Here is a 6,462-nt window from a genome sequence, read left to right on the forward strand (position 1 = left end):
GGCTGCTTTTCCAGAACACCTGGGTTTGAACCCCAGCACCCACAAGATGGCTCACAACTGTCTCCAATTCTTAACTCCCAATTCTGGACTCTGCAGATACCGGAGACACAGGTGGTATACACACATACAGGCAACAAAACACCCAAATATGTAAAATATAATAATAATACAAGAAGAAATGGACTGGACTGGAGAGATGGCTCAGCAGTTAAGAGCACTGACTGCTCTTCCAAAGGTCCTGAGTTCAAATCCCAGCAACCACATGGTGGCTCACAACCATCCGTAATGAGATCTGATGCCCTCTTCTGGGGTGTCTGAAGACAGCTACAATGTACTTACATATAATAAATAAATTAATCTAAAAAAAAGAAGAAGAAGAAGAAGAAGAAGAAGTGGACTAAGCCAGGAGTCGTGACTTGTGCCTATAATCCAGGCACTCCTGGCTCCTAGGCTGGAAGATCCTGAGTTCAAAGCCAGACCTAGGCTCACACAGAGAATCTACTTCAAGGTTGGACAATTGTCTTTGTGACCTATAGTTCCAATATGGATAGTCTCTGATCTCCGATGTCTCAAGTTCCCATTCATTGCCTTAATGATGGCAGGAAAGTCACGCCCATTCCATAGAAACTATTTCTAGGTCCCAGGCTCACCAAGGCTGTTCATCTTTTCTGCAAGCTGCGTCTTTCAGCCAGCCAGGCTATCTGAGGCGGAGTAGCCTATGCCCTACAGAGGACTCCGGCTCATCTATGAGCCTGGATGCCTTGTCATCTTACTGGGTGACTGTCGTCACTGAGGTCACTAGTATCTAACCTTTATAGGCAGAAGGGCAGGTCATACATGTGGGCATAATGACCCTTGCACTGAGAGGCAGAGCAAACTCTTTCTTTTGTCTTTTTTCTCTTTCCTTTTTGGTTTTACAAGACGGGGTTTCTCTGTATAGCCTTACAACTCATTATGTAACCACGCTGGGCTGGAACCCACAGAGATCCAACTGCCTCTGCCTCTTGAGTGTTGGGATCAAAAGCGTGCACCACCACTGCCCAACCTTAGAGCAAATGGTTAAACACATCTGTCCTTAGCCAGCCACAGTTGTAGTGGCCTTTGTGGGCATTATCTTATTTGTCAGGCTAGCCTGGCCCATAGTACTTTGTTTTGTTTTGTTTTGTTGTTTTGAGACAGAGTCTTATGTAGCCCAGACTGGCTTCAAACTGCCCCCCCCCATAGGGTTTCTTTGTGTAGCCCTGGCTGTTCTGGAACTTACTCTGTAGACCAGGCTGGCCTCGAACTCCAAAATCCACCTGCCTCTGCCTTCCAAGTGCTGGGACTAAAAGCGTACGCTACCACTGCCTGGCCTATTGCTTTTCTTTCTTTCTTTCTTTCTTTCTTTCTTTCTTTCTTTCTTTCTTTCTTTTTCTTTTTCTTTTTTTTTTTTTAGCCACAAGCCCAGCAACTCCTATTGCTTTCATAATATAGATTTATATAATGTTAGAAAAAAAATCTTCCTTTTTGGCCCGCTGAGTGGTGGGATCATAGGCATGTACCAATGCACTTTTTTTAAAAGACAGGGTATCATGTGCCTTAGGTTGGACCAGAATGCTTTATGGAGTTGTGGATCATGGGGAATTTCTGATCTTTCTGACTCTATCTCCTAAACGCTGGGACTAGAAGTGTGGACCACCTACCACGCATGGCTCATGAGATATCGGGGATTCATGGATCTCATGAGTCAGGCAAGCTCTGCATTCAGGGCTACACTTCCAGCCCCTAAATTATTTTGTTTATCAGAAGAAAGTTAAAAGAAAAAGAAGCTGCCGTGGGTATGGTTCAGTGGTACAGACTTGTCTACAAGCCACAAGCCCCGAGGATGATCCCCACCACATGTAAAAATCAAAGACTCACCAGGGCATGGTTGTTCATGCCTGTAATCCAGGGCACTGGATCTTCGGGAACTGGAGTTACAGATGGCTGTGAACCACGTGGGTGCTGGAAACGGAACTGAATCCTCCGCAGGAGTGCTTCTCAACACTGAACTAACTGCCTCTCTAGCTTGGTTGGTTTGGGGGTTTTTTTGTTTGTTATTTTGCGGTTTGCATCCATCATTATTGTGAGCCGACTGGAGCAAGATGACAAGCTAGATCAAGTCGGAGATCATGATGAGCCATGATCTAGTTTGCTGAGTGGGACAAACAGGCTCTGGCTGCTGAGGCAGGCACCTGCTGAGCAATGTCCACTGACAACGCCGCAGTAGTAACGTGTTCAGGGCTCACAGCAAGCTTCTTGTCTTGGTACCACCATCATCCCCACTGACAGATGACAAACTCAGGTTCAGAAAGGTTAAGCCACCTGCCCATAAATGGGAAATGTGGACTCCAACCTACCTGGGGCTCCAGAGACCTCATTTGTTGTTGTTCTTTGTTTGCTTGTTTGTTGTTTGAGACACTGTCTCAATATCTAGCTCTGCCAGCTTGGAACTTGCTATGTAGACAAGTCTCACCTCAAAATCACAGAGATACCCCTGCCTCTCCCCCTAAGTATTGGGATTATGTGTTGGAGATTGGTTCTAATGCTTTGATTCAATTGGGAATCTGTGTGTCCAAACACTAAAGGTCCTTGTCTCCAATTTTGATAGATCAATAAAGATGCCAGAGGTTAATGGCTGGGCAAAGGGAGATGGGGGTGGGGGGGCTGGAAGCACAACCTTACATATGGCGTGTAGTAGGCAAGAACCCACTATTCAAAATAATTTAGGAGCCGGGGTGTTGGTGGCGCACGCCTGTAATCCCAGCACTCTGGGAGGCAGAGGCAGGTGGATTTCTGAGTTCGAGGCCAGTCTGGTCTACAGAGTGAGTTCCAGGACAGCCAGGGCTACACAGAGAAACCCTGTCTCAAAAAACCGAAATCCAAAAAACTAAAATAAATAAATAAATAAATAATGTAGGGATTCTGGGATAGAATACACACATGCAAATGATTAAATCTAGGAGGGGGAGAACTGGTTTCTCATCAAGTGGAGCTGAGTCACAGGGGTTCCCACACAGAGACAAAGGAACACAGCTGCCAGAGAGAGCCTCAGCTCAGAGATGCTGGGAGCCCCTGCCGTGCGAAGAGGGGGCTGGGGGGAGGCCGTGAGAACCAGACAATAAAAGCTGCCTGACCCCAGGCAGCAAAAGACCAAAGGATAAAGATTTATAAATTTGACTTAATCGTTTTTAAGGATAGAAGAGTGCATAATGGAAATTGCTTACATGATCTTAAATATACTTTAAAAAGAAATTTAAAAGTCTTGCCAGGGCAAATTCTCAAATGGGTCCGCATGGGATTTCTGGGATTGCCTAGCCTAGCATGACAGAAATAGAGCCAGGAAATAGGCTGATACAGTAAGTGAAAGGGAATTTAATTAAAGTTAAATATAGATATTGTATATATGTATTGAGGCGTTTGATCCTTAAATTATAGATCAAAAAAGCAGGTAAAGAAGCATTGCTTCAATGGTTAGTATTTGTTTACATTGCTTTAATTGCTTTGAATTATTTTAATTATCTAAATGCATGTGGTTATGAATTTGGAGGTTATATTAAAATTCCTCTAGGAGAGAGGTCAAGCTATACCTTTTCCTTATACCAAGGATTTCTAGTTACTGGACCAAGAACATCCTATTTGAGGAGAAAGATTCTGCATTTGTGTTGACAGGAAAGGAGAAAAGGCTTTGGACCCCTGCCAGAGTGATATGGATCAGATATGATGGCGAAGACCCCCTCAAGATCTCAAAAAATTCGAGAAAATCAAACAGGATAGGTAACATGATCTGCTAATTCTTCTACATGGGAACAGCCCAATAACTAACTGGATTAGACATAAAAATGTCCTTCCTTCCTTCCTTCCTTCCTTTCTGTCTTTTCTTCCTTTCTTTAACTTTTTCAAGACAGGGTTTCTCTGTGTAGCCTTGGCTGTCCAGGAACTCACCCTGTAGAGCAGACTGACCTTGAACTCACAGAGATCCACCTGCCTCTGTCTCCGGAGACTTTTCTTTCTTTCTTTTTTTTTAAGATTTATTTATTTATTATATGTAAGTACACTGTAGCTGTCTTCAGACACTCCAGAAGAGGGCATCAGATCTCATTATGGATGGTTGTGAGCCACCATGTGGTTGCTGGGATTTGAACTCAGGACCTTTGGAAGAGCAGTCAGCGCTCTTAACCACTGAGCCAACTCTCCAGCCCTCTCTTTCATATTTTTTTTAAGCCAGGGTTTTCCTATGTGGCTCTGGCTGGCCTGGAATTCATTATGTAGTCCAGGCTGGCCACAGACATCCACCTGCCGCTTCTCCAGTGCTCTGCCGTGCCAGGCCTTCTGCCTGGTTTCCCTGGTTTTGCTCTGTGAGCAGAGCTTTAGAGGTTAAGATGGCTCTGGCTCTCCACTCACACATGCATGCGTGGACACGCACACACTGGCATACACGGGACTTCCACATTCAATTCTGCCACCCAGGAAAGCAATGAACAAAATAAGTCATTATGCTGGTTACTCTTGAGACTGTGTTCTTCAGACATCTTTGAGGTCAATCCAGGTGTTCACCTCCATTTCCCTCCTAAAAGCAGAGTCGCAGAAGTTTGATGTAGTCTTTTCCAAGTGGCTGCATTTGCCTTTCCCCAGTGTGCCTCAGCAGCTGCCAGTGGAATTGGTGGAGACTTCTGCTTGGACTGTTGGCCAGTGTTTCTCGCGTCACCTGCTGTTTGAGACTCTCCACCTTTCATAATGTTAGGACTGACAGTGCCCAGCCTGGCATGTTCATACGCCCCGAGGTGGTCCAACAGAATTCCAGTCATTGAACTAAAGGAGCTTCTGCTAGAATTGACGAACTGGGAGTCTGAGAGGCTGAAGTTTCTAGAGAACATCTGCATTGCCCTGCAAGGAGAAAACCTGACAGAGGAGAAGCTAATACAGAAGAAAGCAGAGCTGATACTCGTGTGTGTGTGTTTGCGTGTCCATGTGTGTTAAAAAATCTTTTGGTATTCTTGCTGCTATTTGTTTGTTGAGACAGAGTGGTCCATAGATACCTCCATGTAGGCCAAGTCAGCCTTCAATCCACCATGTAGCCCAGGCTGGCCTCCTTCCTTTCTGCCTCAGTCCAGGATTATGGGTACATGGCACCACACCGGCTCTGCTGTTGCTATGAGACAGTCTCTTGGGGTGTAGTCCAGTCTGGCCTCAAACCTGCAATCTTCCTGCGTCTGCCCCTTGCGAAGATGCTCTGAACTTCTGGCCCTGCCCATGCCTGGGCTCATCATGATGTGACTTGGAAAATCCCAATTTTAGGTTGCCTACCTAAGCCATGGAAATGTAGTGCCTCTTAGAGCCATTCGTAGAAATAAGGCAGGGAAATTACTTGACCAAGATATTGACAAGCAGGACAGAGCTGGGACTGACCCTCAAGGGGCTAAGGCTGGTGGCGCCCCCTGTCTGATGAGCAAACCTCACGATGTGACTGTTTGGGAAGCACTCGCTGCAGATGCATGTGCTCACCGGTCATTCAAAATGGACAGTCCTGTGGGAGGACCCCCAAGGCTGTGGACATGTCAGCTATCAATGACAGTTCCTAGCACTGAGCATGCCCTGCGTGGCCTGTGTGGTTCAGGGCCTGGGGCTCATCCACGAGGAAAGCAGAAGCCAGAAGACTCTTCACTGTGGCCCACCCCCATGCCCAAGAGGGAGACTGATCTCTGCCAGGATGGGAAAACCATCCTCACCTGGCTCCGTGCTGCACTGTGCCAGCGTGTCTTCACCACACACCCACACAGCCACCTGTGGAAATGCTGCCACAGCTAGGGATCACTTTACTTCTTGCTCTGTTGTTTTAAGAAATATCTTCAATCACCTTCATAACTAAAAACCAGTCTCGCTCACCAAAAACAAGCATCAACAAAATGATTCAATGAGACCCACGAAAGGCAAGAACAGAACAGGACTCCAGTTTGTGGTTACAGAGGCATTAAGACCAGCTACAGCCAAAAAAAAAAAAAAAAAAAAAAAAAAAGAAAAAAAAGAAAGAAAGAAAAGAAAGGAAGGAAGAAAATGAAGAAAGAAGGAAAGAAAGAAAATGAAGACACAGACAGAAAGTGAAGAAATAAAATGAAGGAAAGAAAATGCAGAAAGAAAGAAAGAAAGAAAGAAAGAAAGAAAGAAAGAAAGAAAGAAAGAAAGAAAGAAAGGGAAAAACAAAAAGAACAATTCAGGAGGTGGTATGACACATGCCTTGGGAGGCAGAGGCAGGAGGATCTCTGAGTTCGAGGCCAGCCTGGTCTACAGAGTGAGTTCCATGACAGCTAGGGCTACACAGAGAAACCCTGTCTTGAAAAAAACAGAACAAAACAAAACGAAACAAAAGAGACGAGGTGGTATTCCTGAGGTGCTCTTCACTGCTGGGCTGTGGCTTGTAGTATCCTGCGTGTCTCAAGCTGAGGG

This window comes from Apodemus sylvaticus, chromosome 9 (assembly GCF_947179515.1).
Source record: "Apodemus sylvaticus chromosome 9, mApoSyl1.1, whole genome shotgun sequence".
In the NCBI taxonomy this organism is placed as follows: Eukaryota; Metazoa; Chordata; class Mammalia; order Rodentia; family Muridae; genus Apodemus; species Apodemus sylvaticus.